We start from the raw sequence: 17,323 nt of genomic DNA on the forward strand, positions 1-17,323 counted from the left end.
TGAGCGCAGGAAAAAAACCTTCACATTAATCTTCCTTTTGACAAGACTAAGGAAAAACAAACAATGGTACTAATTGAACGTTGGTTTATTGAAATTCTCAGATTGTAATTTAATTCTTCAAGAAGTCACAGGGTAGCGTCAACCTTTGGATGACACTGAGGATCTCTAACTTGGTAAAAGCCTTTTAATGACAATTCTGGAATGTAATCTGTGTGTGCCATTCGTATGATCTATGTTAAGTTTTATCTTTTCGTCCAGATGGACTTGGATTCACAAGATGAAAAACCCTCACAGAGCAGCCCTTACTGGGTTTCAATTATAAATACAAGGTTGATCTCTTCTCCTCTTTGTGGGGAATTGTGAATGGGGGCACATTGTGAATACTGTGTATTTTGTAAGAGACTGGATCACTGGTGGTTGCATTACACTTCATCAGGATTCAAAGCTGATTTTTTTTTTTTTTTTTTTTTTTTTTTTGCTGTCAGAATGAAAGAATTTCAAATTGGAGTTAATGTTTTAGGCTAGAGTAGACTAGTAAGGGGACTTCTTTACCAGTTACTTAGTATGAAAGGTGAAATGGAAAGGAGTCACTTATGGTCAAGAGTTTAAAAATGGAACAGGGTGGGGGGTCACGTCCTAACCAGATGAAACCATGAATTTTGAACTGGGCCACACTGCAACTATTCCAAAGACTCTCCCTGAACACCTGCAACTTTGCTGCAGTAAGAAACTGCTTGGTGATAGCCTTAGTAGCCAGTTATATATATTCAGCCAAGTTTAGTTTTCTGCCACCAACATCTAAAATTCTTTGTAAACAACACACACAAGCATTCTTTTTTTGTTTTTTAAAACCCTTGACTTTTGTTCCCTAGAGGACACAATTTGGGGTTCTACTCAAATCTGTGCTCCCCAAGTTACAATTCTGAGATCCCAAGTTAATACTTTTGCTTTATTTCAGTTCCACCACTTTTCTTACTTGACACTGGCAAGGACACACTCTACCACTGAAGCATTAGGTCTCAAGGCTATTAGCAGTTTGTGACAAACTCCCATGTACCAGGATCCAAAAGGAAGAAGAATATAATATCTCTTCTCACGCATACACATCCCTTCGCCCCGGTCTTCCCCCACCTACTAGTCTTGTTTCCTTTTCCCCAGACATTGTCCCAGAAGCATCAACCAACTTGGGAACTTGAACGTGGCTAAGCAACCACAGTAACCAAACAACAGTAAAATACAGCAATAGCTGTTGGATTTAACAAGACAAACAGAAGCCTTCCTCAGAACCTGAATGGACTAAGAGAACCTGAGCTTTCACTAAAGAATATGAATGTCATTTTCCATGTCTGCCCAATTTTGTGACATTTGACTCTGCTGCTATTGTGCACTTCCACTGCATACTCTCTATAATGTACCCATCTATAGAACTGCAACCTCTTTTTTCTTAAATTTTACATGTAGGTGAATTTTTCAGCATTCATTTCCTAGCATTTTGTATAGCTCTTTGTAGCTCTTACTATGTAATTCTGTAACTAATTAATATATGTATATATTTTTCTTTGACATAAATCTAGTTTCTAAGAGGGCAGAGACAAGTTCTAAATTTTTTTATAGTATGAGTTCCCTAAGCCTATCCTAGAGTTAGTCTTTTTTTTTTTTTTTAAGTTTGTTGTGTGAAGAAAATGGATGAATGTGTCAAGAAATGGATCCCTGCTTACTCATATGGGCGGGGAGGGTGTCAAGGGAATATCTAATGGTTTGGGTATAATCCAGGGTCCTATTTTTTAGATAATGTTGATTTATTGTTACTATACTTAACAAGAAGTTGGCAAGCCGTTACTTGGAAACTTCTTTCAATGGGAATCTCAAGCCCTCACAACATAATTCATTTCTATCATGCATAACTGTTACAAATTTGATATCTTTGGGGCTGGATACCTCCCTTAGAAATATCCAAATGCACAGATAGTTCTAGTATATGAGGCTATTCAGAAAAATAGTTACTGTAAAAATTAGAATCAAGACAAAGATTCCTTTTTTTTTTTTTATTGGTGTTCAATTTACTAACATACAGAATAACACCCAGTGCCCGTCACCCATTCACTCCCACCCCCCGCCCTCCTCCCCTTCTACCACCCCTAGTTCGTTTCCCAGAGTTAGCAGTCTTTATGTTCTGTCTCCTTTTCTGATATTTCCCACACATTTCTTCTCCCTTCCCTTATTTTCCCTTTCACTATTATTTATATTCCCCAAATGAATGAGAACATATAATGTTTGTCCTTCTCCGACTGACTTACTTCACTCAGCATAATACCCTCCAGTTCCATCCACGTTGAAGCAAATGGTGGGTATTTGTCATTTCTAATAGCTGAGTAATATTCCATTGTATACATAAACCACATCTTCTTTATCCATTTATCTTTCGTTGGACACCGAGGCTCCTTCCACAGTTTGGCTATCGTGGCCATTGCTGCTAGAAACATCGGGGTGCAGGTGTCCCAGCGTTTCATTGCATTTGTATCTTTGGGGTAAATCCCCAACAGTGCAATTGCTGGGTCGTAGGGCAGGTATATTTTTAACTGTTTGAGGAACCTCCACACAGTTTTCCACAGTGGCTGCACCAGTTCACATTCCCACCAACAGTGTAAGAGGGTTCCCTTTTCTCCGCATCCTCTCCAACATTTGTTGTTTCCTGCCTTGTTAATTTTCCCCATTCTCACTGGTGTGAGGTGGTATCTCATTGTAGTTTTGATTTGTATTTCCCTGATGGCAAGTGATGCAGAGCATTTTCTCATGTGCATGTTGGCCATGTCTATGTCTTCTTCTGTGAGATTTCTGTTCATGTCTTTTGCCCATTTCATGATTGGATTGTTTGTTTCTTTGGTGTTGAGTTTAATAAGTTCTTTATAGATCTTGGAAACTAGCCCTTTATCTGATATGTCATTTGCAAATATCTTCTCCCATTCTGTAGGTTGTCTTTAGTTTTGTTGACTGTATCCTTTGCTGTGAAAAAGCTTCTTATCTTGATGAAGTCCCAATAGTTCATTTTTGCTTTTGTTTCTTTTGCCTTCGTGGATGTATCTTGCAAGAAGTTACTATGGCCGAGTTCAAAAAGGGTGTTGCCTGTGTTCTTCTCTAGGATTTTGATGGAATCTTGTCTCACATTTAGATCTTTCATCCATTTTGAGTTTATCTTTGTGTATGGTGAAAGAGAGTGGTCTAGTTTCATTCTTCTGCATGTGGATGTCCAATTTTCCCAGCACCATTTATTGAAGAGACTGTCTTTCTTCCAATGGATAGTCTTTCCTCCTTTATCGAATATTAGTTGACCATAAAGTTCAGGGTCCACTTCTGGGTTCTCTATTCTGTTCCACTGATCTATGTGTCTGTTTTTGTGCCAGTACCACACTGTCTTGATGACCACAGCTTTGTAGTACAACCTGAAATCTGGCATTGTGATGCCCCCAGATATGGTTTTCTTTTTTAAAATTCCCCTGGCTATTCGGGGTCTTTTCTGATTCCACACAAATCTTAAAATAATTTGTTCTAACTCTCTGAAGAAAGTCCATGGTATTTTGATAGGGATTGCATTAAACGTGTATATTGCCCTGGGTAACATTGACATTTTCACAATATTAATTCTGCCAATCCATGAGCATGGAATATTTTTCCATCTCTTTGTGTCTTCCTCAATTTCTTTCAGAAGTGTTCTATAGTTTTGAGGGTATAGATCCTTTACATCTTTGGTGAGGTTTATTCCTAGGTATCTTATGCTTTTGGGTGCAATTGTAAATGGGATTGACTCCTTAATTTCTCTTTCTTCAGTCTCATTGTTAGTGTATAGAAATGCCACTGACTTCTGGGCATTGATTTTGTATCCTGCCACGCTACCGAATTGCTGTATGAGTTCTAGCAATCTTGGGGTGGAGACTTTTGGGTTTTCTATGTAGAGTATCATGTCATCGGCGAAGAGGGAGAGTTTGACTTCTTCTTTGCCAATCTGAATGCCTTTAATGTCTTTTTGTTGTCTGATTGCTGAGGCTAGGACTTCCAGTACTATGTTGAATAGCAGTGGTGAGAGTGGACATCCCTGTCTTGTTCCTGATCTTAGGGGAAAGGCTCCCAGTGCTTCCCCATTGAGAATGATATTTGCTGTGGGCTTTTCATAGATGGCTTTTAAGATGTCGAGGAATGTTCCCTCTATCCCTACACTCTGAAGAGTTTTGATCAGGAATGGATGCTGTATTTTGTCAAATGCTTTCTCTGCATCCAATGAGAGGATCATATGGTTCTTGGTTTTTCTCTTGCTGATATGATGAATCACATTGATTGTTTTACGGGTGTTGAACCAGCCTTGTGTCCCAGGGATAAATCCTACTTGGTCATGGTGAATAATTTTCTTAATGTACTGTTGGATCCTATTGGCCAGTATCTTGTTGAGAATTTTTGCATCCATGTTCATCAGGGATATTGGTCTGTAATTCTCCTTTTTGGCGGGGTCTTTGTCTGGCTTTGGAATTAAGGTGATGCTGGCTTCATAGAACGAATTTGGAAGTACTCCATCTCTTTCTATCTTTCCAAACAGCTTTAGGAGAATAGGTATGATTTCTTCTTTAAACGTTTGATAAAATCTCCTGGGAAGCCATCTGGCCCTGGACTCTTGTGTCTTGGGAGGTTTTTGATGACTGCTTCAATTTCCTCCCTGGTTATTGGCCTGTTCAGGTTTTCTATTTCTTCCTGTTCCAGTTTTGGTAGTTTGTGGCTTTCCAGGAATGCGTCCATTTCTTCTAGATTGCCTAATTTATTGGCGTATAGCTGTTCATAATATGTTTTTAAAATCGTTTGTATTTCATTGGTGTTGGTAGTGATCTCTCCTTTCTCATTCATGATTTTATTAATTTGAGTCTTCTCTCTCTTCTTTTTAATAAGGCTGGCTAATGGTTTATCTATCTTATTAATTCTTTCAAAGAACCAACTCCTGGTTCTGTTGATCTGTTCCACAGTTCTTCTGGTCTCGATTTCGTTGAGTTCTGCTCGAATCTTTATTAGCTCCCTTCTTCTCTTGGGTGTAGGATCTATTTGCTGTTTTTTCTCTAGCTCCTTTATGTGTAAGGTTAGCTTTTGTATTTGAGTTCTTTCCAGTTTTTGAATGGATGCTTGTATTGCGATGTATTTCCCCCTTAGGACTGCTTTTGCTGCATCCCAAAGATTTTGAACGGTTGTATCTTCATTCTCATTAGTTTCCATGAATCTTTTTAATTCTTCCTTAATTTCCTGGTTGACCCTTTTATCTTTTAGCAGGATGGTCCTTAACCTCCATGTGTTTGAGGTCCTTCCAAACTTCTTGTTGTGATTTAGTTCTAATTTCAAGGCATTATGGTCCGAGAATATGCAGGGGACAATCCCAATCTTTTGGTATCGGTTCAGACCCGATTTGTGACCCAATATGTGGTCTATTCTGGAGAAAGTTCCATGTGCGCTTGAGAAGAATGTGTATTCAGTTGAGTTTGGATGTAAAGTTCTGTAGATATCTGTGAAATCCATCTGGTCCAGTGTATCATTTAAAGCTCTCGTTTCTTTGGAGATGTTTTGCTTAGAAGACCTATCGAGTATAGAAAGAGCTAGATTGAAGTCACCAAGTATAAGTGTATTATTATCTAAGTATTTCTTCACTTTGGTTAATAATTGATTTATATATTTGGCAGCTCCCACATTCGGAGCATATATATTGAGGATTGTTAAGTCCTCTTGTTGAATAGATCCTTTAAGTATGATATAGTGTCCCTCTTCATCTCTCACTACAGTCTTTGGGGTAAATTTTAGTTTATCTGATATAAGGATGGCTACCCCTGCTTTCTTTTGAGGACCATTCGAATGGTAAATGGTTCTCCAACCTTTTATTTTCAGGCTGTAGGTGTCCTTCTGTCTAAAATGAGTCTCTTGTAGACAGCAAATAGATGGGTCCTGCTTTTTTATCCAGTCTGAAACCCTGCGCCTTTTGATGGGGTCATTAAGCCCGTTCACATTCAGAGTTACTATTGAGAGATATGAGTTTAGTGTCATCATGATATCTATTCAGTCTTTGTTTTTGTGGACTGTTCCACTGAACTTCTTCTTAAAGGGGAATTTTAAGAGGCCCCCTTAAAATTTCTTGCAGAGCTGGTTTGGAGGTCACATATTCTTTTAGTTGCTGCCTGTCTTGGAAGCTCTTTATCTCTCCTTCCATTTTGAATGAGAGCCTTGCTGGATAAAGTATTCTTGGTTGCATGTTCTTTTCATTTAGGACCCTGAATATATCCTGCCAGCCCTTTCTGGCCTGCCAGGTCTCTGTGGAGAGGTCTGCTGTTACCCTAATACTCCTCCCCATAAAAGTCAGGGATTTCTTGTCTCTTGCTGCTTTAAGGATCTTCTCCTTATCTTTGGAATTTGCAAGCTTCACAATTAAATGTCGAGGTGTTGAACGGTTTTTATTGATTTTAGGGGGGGGATCTCTCTATTTCCTGGATCTGAATGCTTGTTTCCCTTCCCAGATTAGGAAAGTTTTCAGCTAGAATTTGTTCAAATACATATTCTGGCCCTCTGTCCCTTTCGGCGCCCTCGGGAACCCCAATTAAACGTAGGTTTTTCTTCCTCAGGCTGTCGTTTATTTCCCTTAATCTATCTTCATGGTCTTTTAATTGTTTGTCTCTTTTTTCCTCAGTTTCCCTCTTTGCTGTCAACTTGTCTTCTAGGTCACTCACTCGTTCTTCCACCTCGTTAACCCTCGTCGTTAGGACTTCTAGTTTGGATTGCATCTCATTCAATTGGTTTTTAATTTCTGCCTGATTAGCTCTAAATTCTGCAGTCATGAAGTCTCTTGAGTCCTTTATACTTTTTTCTAGAGCCACCAGTAGCTGTATAATAGTGCTTCTGAATTGGCTTTCTGACATTGAATTGTAATCCAGATTTTGTAACTCTGTGGGAGAGAGGACTGTTTCTGATTCTTTCTTTTGAGGTGAGGTTTTCCTTCTAGTCATTTTGCTCAGTGCAGAGTGGCCAAAAGCAAGTTGTATTGGGAAAAAGAGAAAAAGAGAGGAGAGAAAGAAGGAAAGAAAAGAGAAAGAGAAAAAAAAAGGGAAGAAAAAGAAAAAAAAACGAAAAAAAAAAAAAAAAAGAAGAAAAAGAGAAAGAAAAAGAAAGGAGAAAAAAAGGGGGTGGGGGAAGGAAACAAATCAAAAAGCAAAACAAAACAAAAACAAAAACAAAAACAAAAACAAACAAACAAAAAAAGAACCACCGGGGAGTATCTTCTGATTCTGTGTTCTTTAAGTCCTTGGCTTCTCCTGGAAGTTGTCAGTCTAGCTGGTGTTCTGGGGGAGGGGCCTGTTGTGCTGATTTTCAGGTGTTAGCAGTTGGGGGAGCTGCTGTGCCCCTGCCTGGTGCAGGGCTCGGTGGGGGTTGTTTACCCCGTGAGGCCGCAGGAGGAACAGCCCCAGTGGCGGGGCAGCTCTGGAAACCTGGATTCAGCTCCGGCAGGAACTCCGTCTGCAGGGCCTGGAGGCTCCGGGGCGGGGCCGCTGATCTGCTCAGCTGGGGCAGGAGCGTCCTTGCTGTCCTGGGCCCTCCCGGCCTCTGCCTGTCCTGGGGGAGGCCGGATCCTGGGCTGTGTCCCGGCGCCCTGTGCTCCGGAGCCTGCGCTGGTGGATTCGCGCTCCCGGGCCGCGCAGCCCCCTCCACGGAGCCGCCGCCCGAGCCCCTCCGAGCTGCTCCTGGAACCGCGCAGCCCCCTCCACGGAGCCTCTTCCTCTGCCCGAGCCCCTCCGAGCTGCTCCCGGGGCCCCGCAGCCCCCTCCGCGGAGCCGCCCCCGAGCCCCTTCAGCCGCTCCGGGTCCCGCCGTGCGCGCTGCAGCCCTTAGGGAGCTCGGCGCATCTCCTGGGCGCGCAGTTGCTCTGTTACTGTCCCGGGGAGCCCGAGGGCATCCCCGCCCTCCTGGGTCCTGCTCCACCTCCCCGCGAGCCCCTTTCCACCCGGGAAGGTCGGTGCAGCTCCTGCGTCTCCGGGACGGGGCTCTCCTGTCCTGGGGACACTCGCCCCGGCCTCAGCCCGGCTCCTCGCGGGCCCCTCCCCCTTGGAGGCCTTTGTTCCTTTACTTCTTTTTCCCCGTCTTCCTACCTTGATAGATGCGCGAACTCTTCTCACTGTAGCATTCCAGCTGGTCTCTCTTTAAATCTCAGGCCGAATTCATAGATTTTCAGGATAATTTGAAGGTTTTCTAGGTAGTTTGGTGGAGACAGGTGATTTGGAGACCGTGCTCTTCCGCCATCTTGCTCCTCCTCCCAAGACAAAGATTCTATCTCTACTATTATTTACCATTATATCAGAAGTCCTAGCCAATACAAGAAGGAAAAGAAATAAGAAGGAATAAGCAATGAAAAAGAAAATACAATTGTCCTTAATATATGACAATATTCATTAAAATTCCAAGCAAACCTACTGTTATGTTATTTGAGCTATTAAGGGAATTCAGCAAGGTTGCTAACAAAAAAAATCATATAATTATTGGCATCACTGTAAATCAGTAATAAACATTTAGAAAATGCAGGTAGCCAGGGCGGCCTGGGTGGCTCAGCAGTTTAGCACTGCCTTCAGCCCAGGGCGTGATCCTGGGGACCCAAGATCAAGTCCCACATCAGGATCCCCACATGGGGCCTGCTCCTCCCTCACGCCTGTGTCTCTGCCTCTCTCTCTCTCTCTCTCTTTCTGTCTCTCATGAATAAATACATAAATAAAATCTTAAAAAAAAAAAAAAAAAGAAAATGCAGGTAGCCAGAGATTCCATTTACAATAGCTACAAACTATTATCATAACCATAGCATTCACTTTGCATTGTAGACAAACTAGACATCTATTCTCATATTCCTTGCTAAAAGAAGTCTGATGGGGTTCAGAGGCTTATCTCTCAAAGAAGGGGACACCATTCCCAGTTCAGGAGTGTGAAAGGGCTAGTCAGTTATTGATTTTTAGCATTCTCTTTGCTTATGATTGGTTTGGAGTAACTCCTTAACCAATGCTGCATGAATGTGATGGGTGTTCCTCAGAAAGATTTGCTTACTTTTAAAAGATCACACAGGCACTTTTTCTAGTAGCTTTTTCCATGTCTTGATGTGATGCCTATATGGCAGCCACCCAGTGACAAGGACAGGAACAAAAAACCAAAGGGTGAAAGAGAAATGTTAAGCATGGCTGACCTGAAGATCGAAAGAAACTGTATTCTTGATGATTACTGAAGCCATTGAACTGACCAACCTTTAAGACACCTACTCTGTAATTTGTGCTGCATAGAAAAATAAGTTTTCCTTATTGTTTAAGCCACGTAACAAACAAGAGAAACCGGACTCAGGGATTCATTTGTTAATACACCTAACCAATCAAGAATTAACATCCAGTGAGAAAGAAAGAGAAAAAGCTCTTCTAAATTAATAATAAAACTATAAATAATCAAATAAAAAAACAGTGAAGGATATGAACAGGGAATTTACACAAGAGGACAATAGAATATTCATGAACATATGCAAGAATGCCCAACTCAATAGAAATCAGAAGAATTTAGAGTAAAACACAATGAGTATGATTTCCAATTCGTCAAAAGAAATATCTGACTAAATTAAAATCACATTGATGGTGATATGGATAGTTATGAATTTTCATAGAGGCTAATGGAAAAGTAAATTGATAGAACACATACAAAAGCGATTCAATTATGTCTGGCTAAAGATGTCTATCCTTCAAACCAATAGTTTATTTTTCAGATACAATGCCTACGGAAACTTCAGAAGCTGTGCACAGAAATATGTATACATTAATATCTAAAAGCATTTTTGGGCACCTGTGTGGCTTAGGGGTTGAGCATCTGCCTTTAGTTCAAGTTGTGATCCCGGGATCCTGAAATCAAGTCCCGCATCAGGCTCCCCTGCAGGGAGCCTGCTTCTCCCTCTGCCTATGTCTCTGGCTCTCTCTGTGTATATCTCATGAATAAATAAATAAAATCTTTTTAAAAAATTAAAATAGAACAAATGCATTTTATTATAAAGGGGGCTGCATAAGCATCTACCATAAGGTATTGATATTATTATTAATATTATTAATATAATGTATTATTAGTTCAATGGCATAATATACCATAGTTTAAATAAGTGAAATAATGCATATAACCTGGATAAATCTTGTATAATGTAATGTTGAGAAAATGCAACATAATCTATCTAGTATGATATACATGATATAGAGTTTAAAAATATACTATATACATTTTTTTTTATGTATAGTCACATAGTAATAATAACAGCATTTCCATTTCTGCAGTCCTGGAGGCTTCTCCTTCAATCTTCTAGGTACACCTTTCCACAAGGGTTGTCCTCGTGCCTCATGGAGAACTGTTTCAAGCCATCAGATCAGAGTCGCTTTCCTTGACCACCTTTATCTAAAATTGCCTTTTCTCTTATCTTCTTTCCTTTCCCTGCATAAATTTCTCCACAGTATGTCTCAACTACTGACATACCATGTGCTTTGTATATAATATGTATATTTTCTATTGGTGTTTCGGTTTACCTCATGCTCATTAGAATGTAAATTCCCAGGAGTAGGGACATTGCTTCATTGTTCTCTTGTACCTCTTGTGGCAAGAACAGCACTTGGCATATAGTAGAAGCTAAAAAAAATTAAAATGATTGAATGGCTGGATTTATTGAATCTGTACTTCTTAATCTAAAGCAAATATGATAAAATGTTATATTTGATAAGTCTATATGTTGTCATCATGGAATTTTGCTATATGTAATAATTTTTTAAAATGAAGGCCCTTTATTCAAGATAAGACTTTAAAAAATGGCTTTAGGACATGGAAAGGGCAAGATAATAAAAGAAATGCCAAGAGGAGAATAGATGAAAACAGATATTTCTTTTAATTGCATCTGACAGAATGGATCACCCGTTCTTTACTAGGAAATTAGTAGAAATTAATAAGAAAACCTTATCACATGTTACCTAATGTCATTATAAACTATGTGCCCATGTATGTATTTGTATACTAAAATTAACTGAATAAAGTTTTATTCCAAAATTATAGATTTAATCCTCAATTAATTCCTTTTTTATTTTATGATGTTCTGAGTTTATTTTATTTTATTTATTTATTTATTTATTTATTTGGCCCAGGCGGGCCAGGCTGGCTGTGGCCAGTCTATGTGCCTGGGGGCTGTCCCGTGGCCGATGTTCTGAGTTTAAAAAGTACTTAGTTTGCATTGATATCTACTGGCAATTTAATCAAAATAAATAACATTTTAAAAATTAAATAAATAAATAACATTTATAAAAACTCTGCAAGTTCCATTTATGCCTCTCTGTACGCCACGTCTTATACTTGCAAATGGTTCAATTTGACAACATGGATTTTCTTTCTTTCTTTTTTCTTATTCAACACAATTTATTAGTTCCTTGTTATTTATTCATTGCTCTAGGAATACAGCAGAAAAGAATGATAACAATAATAACATTATTTCATTATACATCAACAATATATATTTATTATGAGAAACATTAACACATACAGTATCTATTATGAACCACATAGTTCTAGGAGTTTTCGATATATTAATTCATTTAATTGTCACAACAATCTTAAAAAGAAATATAATAGATACAAGTAAAAAGGTACTGGAAGTTCAAGCATCTTGCCCAAGGTTACTCAGGATCAACTTCATGGGCATCCATGCAACCTGCGTAGTTGCTTTGAAGGATCCTATATTTAGAAGGGCCCAAGTTTGATTTAATGTTCTACAGTTGCTGTGTCAAATTCCTTATATAACTTGAAGAAGGTACTCTTAATTTTAATTTTGTATTGGGCTCCACAAATTATGTAGCTGATCCTGCTTGGATTTGAAAACAGGTTGTTGATGTCTGGTAAACTTGCCATTAATCACTATGCTCTACTACTTCTTTCTTTCTCTTTTAAAGGTTTGTTTATTTATTTATTTATTTATTTATTTATTTATTTATGAAAGAGAGAGAGACAGCATGAGAGGAAGAGAACATGAGCTGGGGGGTGGGGCAGAGGGAGAGAGAGAAGCAGGCTCCCAGCTGAGCAGGAAGCCTGATATAGAGCTTGATCCCAAGACCCCAGGATCATGACCTGAGCTGAATGCAGACCCTTAACCAACTGAGCCACTTGGGGACCCCTACTACTTGTTTCTTCAGACAGAGAATTATTCTCACTTACTTATTCAAAAAATCTCAATTGCACACCATCTGTGTTCCAGAACCTATTTTAAACATTGGGGATACAATGATGAGCAAGATGGGCAATGTCTTCATAATCATGAAGCTTATTTTAGTGGAGATACAGATAAGTAAATGCATAGCCAAAAAACATAGGATTGAGATAAATTCTATGAGATAAACTAAACTAGTTATATGACTAGACATAACTGGTGATTGTCACACATTGATCAAGAAAGAATGACTTTTAAAACAAGATTTAGCAAGCAAGACACCATTTATGAGAAGGTCTGAAGAATGTTTCACTTAGTTTCACATTTGCTCCTTATTTATTCACCTTTAGAAAGAGACTTGATCAAAAATAAAAACAAAGACTTCCTAGTCTAGAAAATGGATTATAGTTTTAATGTGATTTTCCTCATTTCACAGGCTCTTCTTTATTTTAGTTATAATTCTTGGCTAATCCATTTTTCAAAATGGAAATGCTATCAAAAGATCTATTGAGAAAGCTTACCATCTCTTACATTGAAATGCCAAAGGACTTTGTCAGTGATTTATGTGTCTATAAATTAAACTCGGTATGCTTAGTAAAATCTGGCCATGATACTAATTAATTGCAATGAGAACAAGATAGAATTAATTAAAATATTGACTCATCAAATCTGGGCTCCTGTGTATTCTATGTGAGGGGTGCCACCTGGAATTGTGCAGTGTGACATCACTGATCAGAATTTGGTTTGCAACATGCACTTTCTAAAATCAGTAGAATATACATTATAGTTTACATTCTTTATTTTACAGACAAGGAATCTAAGGCACAGTAAGTTCATTTAGATGGTCCAAAGTTCAGGGCTCCGGATTCCTGCCCTTCTGATTCCTATTATTTATTTATCTTTTATTAAAGATGGCACTATATGACACATTCATATTGAAAAAAAAGGGCCCTGGAGCAAGTCAGGATCATCTGCAGATAATTAGCTCTTCTGAAATGCCAATTATGTCTCATTTAATATACTTTCTCCATACCACATTCAGACACCAATTTCACTTCCACACACAACCTCACATGCACATTTAATTGAGGAAGAAAAGGATCCTTATTCAATACAAATATTTGATATTTTAGAATTAAAACCCTGTTAATGAGATCATGTTATTTTTCTTTATATCTCCTGCATGTCCTAAGTATTTCTTTATAGCCTACAATAAATTGCTCTTCACAAAAATAAGATAAAGATATTAAAATTATTCACATATCTTGCTCAATTGATAAGTTTCTTTCACATATTAAAAAATGTTCCTCTCATACAAGTGATCAATTATTTGTAATTAGAATCTACTTTCCTTCATTTATCAAACTCTACATTGCTGAAAATGATAAATAGCTTCTGGACATTTGAGAAAACAAGGAGTACAGTCAGAAATATGAAAGTTTTTGTCCCTCAAGGGGTGTGGAGGAGGGGCACCTGGGTGATTTAGTTGGTTAAGCATCTGCTTTTGGCTTAGGTTATGATCCCAGGGTCCTGGAATCCAGCCAAGTTGGCCCTCTACTCAATGAGGAGTCTGCTTCTCTCTCTCCCTCTGCTCCTTCCTCTTACTCTCTCTCAAATAAATAAATACATAACATTTAAAAAATAAAAGGCGTGTGAAAGAAACTATGCTTTTGGATTTCTAAGTACAATTCACCTCAAGGTATGTTCTCATCTATCTGAAACTTGTTGGCTTTCCCTGATTTCTTTTTAGGTATATTTTTTATAATGGCTATTCATAGATAGAAAATCATATTCTCAGGACACCTGGGGGGCTCAGTGGTTAAGCGTCTGCCTTTGACTCAGGGCGTGATCCTGGGGTCCTGGTATCGAGTCCTACATCAGGCTCCCTATGGGGAGTCTGCTTTTCCTTCTGCCTACGTCTACCTCTCTTTCTCTGTGTCTTTTGTGAATAAATAAATTTTAAAAAAGAAAAGAAAATCACTGTCTCAAATTCAATTGCTTTCTAATAAAAAAACAGTGAATTTTTGATTATAGAGAAAGACATTAAAAATGAGGTAGGAGGGGAGTTACTGCCATGGATTTTTAAATCATAGTTTTTAAAAAAAACCAGGGTTTCAGAGAGACCTTCAATGGCAGGATGATTGCAGTGGAAGTGGTGGTAAGGAGTAAGGCAAAAATTGGAGGGTGGGTACTTGTCAGGACACCACTTTCTTCCTATCAGAGTGGACTCCGTTTATTTGTACTGTCTATTAGGATTCAAAAAGAAATGTTCATTAAGAACAAATTTGATAACCACAAATTTAGCCCTTTCTAAACAAATTTGTGGTTGAGAGAGAGAGAAATTACTCTAAATTTGTTCAAAAGACACATACACACAAAAACAACAAAAGAAGGAAAGAAGAAAGAAGAAAGAAGCAAGCAAGAAAGAGGGAGAGAGGGAGGGATGGAAGGAAAGAAGGAAAGAAGAGAGAAAGAAAGAGAGCAGGGAAAAGAGGGGAGGAGAGAGGAAAGGAAAAGAGAAGAGTTTATTGGAAGTATAATAGAGTTCCATACAATCCTAAGGAGAATACCAACAGCCAAGGAGAGGGTTGGTTGTCCAGAAAGCCCAGAAAGTAAAAAGATCCTAAAAATATGTATCTCCAATTCAATAATCTAATGCAGATGGGCCAGCAGCTCTTGGGCCACCAATTCAGAATTCCCAAGAGAATCTGATTATCTCAGCTCAATTATCTCCCCACAGTGGAACAATTAACCATGGTCAAGAGGAGCAGGTTCATGTGGTACCAAATAATTGCTGAGGTTTGACTTCTTTAGGTAAGCATGGATCCTAAAAGGAAGGTGAGCAAGGCAGACACTCCACCTTCAATCTCAGCACTGACTTGCTAGCAATGAGGAGACCAATAATATTACATCCTTGGATTATGAGGCCAAAGGTCATTTCAAGGGTTGAATTGCATCTTGCCAAAATTTGTATATTGAAATCCTAATTTCAACTGAGGTCCTCAGCCCCTTAGAATGTAATCTTATTTGGAAACAGACTCTTTACAAACGTAATCAAGTTAAAATGAGATCATTAGTGTGGGTTCCAATCCAATATGACTTTCATATTAGTATTTTCATTAAAGGAGAGTTGGACATAGATATGCATAGAGAGAAGAAAATGAGAAGATATAGGATGAACACCATGTGAATATGAAGGTAGCCATTGACAAGCCAAGGATAGGGGCCTAGAACAGATCCTTCCTTCGCAGCCCTCAGAAGGAACTAATCCCCCAAACCTCTCATTTTTGGACTTTTGGCCTACTGAACAGTGAGACAATTAATATCTGTTGTTTAAGCCACCCAGGTTGTTGTACTTTTTTATGGCAGCCCTAGAAAACTAATACAATCATTTTAAGAGACAGATTTTCTTTCTTCAGGTTATATAAATGCATCTCCTGGAAGAAACAATTTGAAGAGCTAAATTCCTGTGTGATTTCAGAAAGGCACTTACTTTTTCTGGATGCCAGTTTCTTCATCTTTAGAGGAGCCACGATGCCTCAACTACATACAATTTGGTTGTGAAGTTTTGAGAATGAATTAAGACATTGTTTTAGAGAGTTCTCTATGGAAGGTGAAGCAATCTGACTAGAATTCTTTTTTCATCTGTGAAAAAAGTATACAACGTTGCATCTACTTCTAGCAATCTAATATGACTATAGTCATCAGGTAATGGGAAAATTTATAATAAAGCCATTTTAAGCATTATGGCTTTCGCAGTTATACATTTAAAAGGTGGGAGGAAATAGGATATTTTCGACTCAAAGTGGCAAGACATCCTAAAGTAATAGTACCACTTGTCTTAGAGTTTTGTCATTTTCTTCAGCTCTGTTATGGTTTCTTTCCTTCTTATTTCTCACAGCCTTTCTGTTTTACCTGGTGAGATTTGAATATCCCAGTAATTTATCAGAATCTTTTTAACATTTAAAAAATTTGCATGTATCCTGATACATTACCTTGTATCAAAGTATATTACAACACTTTCAAGACGGAAATATCACTCCACATCAACTCCAGCTTGGAGGTATTTATGACAACATGGTGAACATGTTGCCTGGACTTTGGCTTCATAAAGCTGGTATGTGAATGCACGCTCTCACTCTTGTGGGTCATGTACTTGATCTGATTTAACTGTTCTTACTAACCAGTGACATGCTTTTTATTGGTGTAATACTAGATCAGAAGCCATCTCATTTTTGTGCTGGATAAAGACTCAATTACAGAGTTTGTTACATTTGACATTATGGACCAGCCTGAGAGATTTTTGTGGGCGATTGATTTGTGGCAACCCTCTTGAAATCCACAGCGAAATTTACTGTGTGAAAGATACCTACTATATCTTTGCAAAGCCTCAGATAAATAAAATGCAGGAAGTTAAGTTGAACATAGATTAAGCTATTCAAAAAATTGAACTCAACTAGGTTCCAAGTAATGCACAAATATTGTCTTTTCTGAAGAAGTTTTATTATAACTATGCTCACTGTGCTTTATTAAGAGAACATTTAAATTTAATTATTTTTGCTTAATTTCAAAACAAACTACAAATCTAACACTTATCCTTAGAATGACCAAACTATGTCCAGTTCTTTGTAAATAATAAATCCATTTAATGTAGGCCAAGTTCACTATATTTAAAATCTCTCCAGCATTATAAAAATAGCCTCTTTTGTGTTTGCTCTTCTTCTTCCCTTTAGAACATTGAATCAAACTCTAAGAGTGATACTGATGGACTTGACAAAACAGTTGTTTTGTTATAGCTTTCCTCATCTTTGTAGGTCCTCAACATAGCTGCTGGATGCTGGACAAAGTTCTAAAAAGTCAACCTTTCAAGTTTGCTTACATTGACAGGTAATTTGACTTCCTTCATGCATATTCTTAACTTACCCAATATTTTATATAAGATGGTAAAGCGTAGATTAATTTGTAGCTTATCCATTACGTAGACTGCATAATTCACACATTCATTATATATCATTTCTAGTAGGTATTTCACCAATCTTTGTATGTGAGAGTTTCATACTCAAATTCAACTATTTCT

At 38.3% G+C, this 17,323-nt stretch overlaps 1 protein-coding gene across 5 annotated transcripts in view; it reads right to left on the minus strand.

The window, feature by feature from the left end:
• The window catches only part of ZC2HC1A (zinc finger C2HC-type containing 1A), a 190,034-nt gene that overhangs the window by 12,663 nt on the left and 160,048 nt on the right, over positions 1 to 17,323 (minus strand). For 2 of the 5 annotated variants that reach the window (XR_013367105.1, XR_013367104.1), the window contains exon 18: positions 10,589 to 10,688. The exons of the other annotated variants lie outside the window; for them this stretch is intronic. The gene's annotated coding sequence lies outside the window, so the exon portion shown is untranslated. The remainder of the gene's footprint in view (positions 1 to 10,588; positions 10,689 to 17,323) is intronic. 5 annotated transcript variants of the gene reach the window in all.

This window comes from Canis aureus, chromosome 28 (genome assembly GCF_053574225.1).
Source record: "Canis aureus isolate CA01 chromosome 28, VMU_Caureus_v.1.0, whole genome shotgun sequence".
NCBI classification, from domain to species: domain Eukaryota; kingdom Metazoa; phylum Chordata; class Mammalia; order Carnivora; family Canidae; genus Canis; species Canis aureus.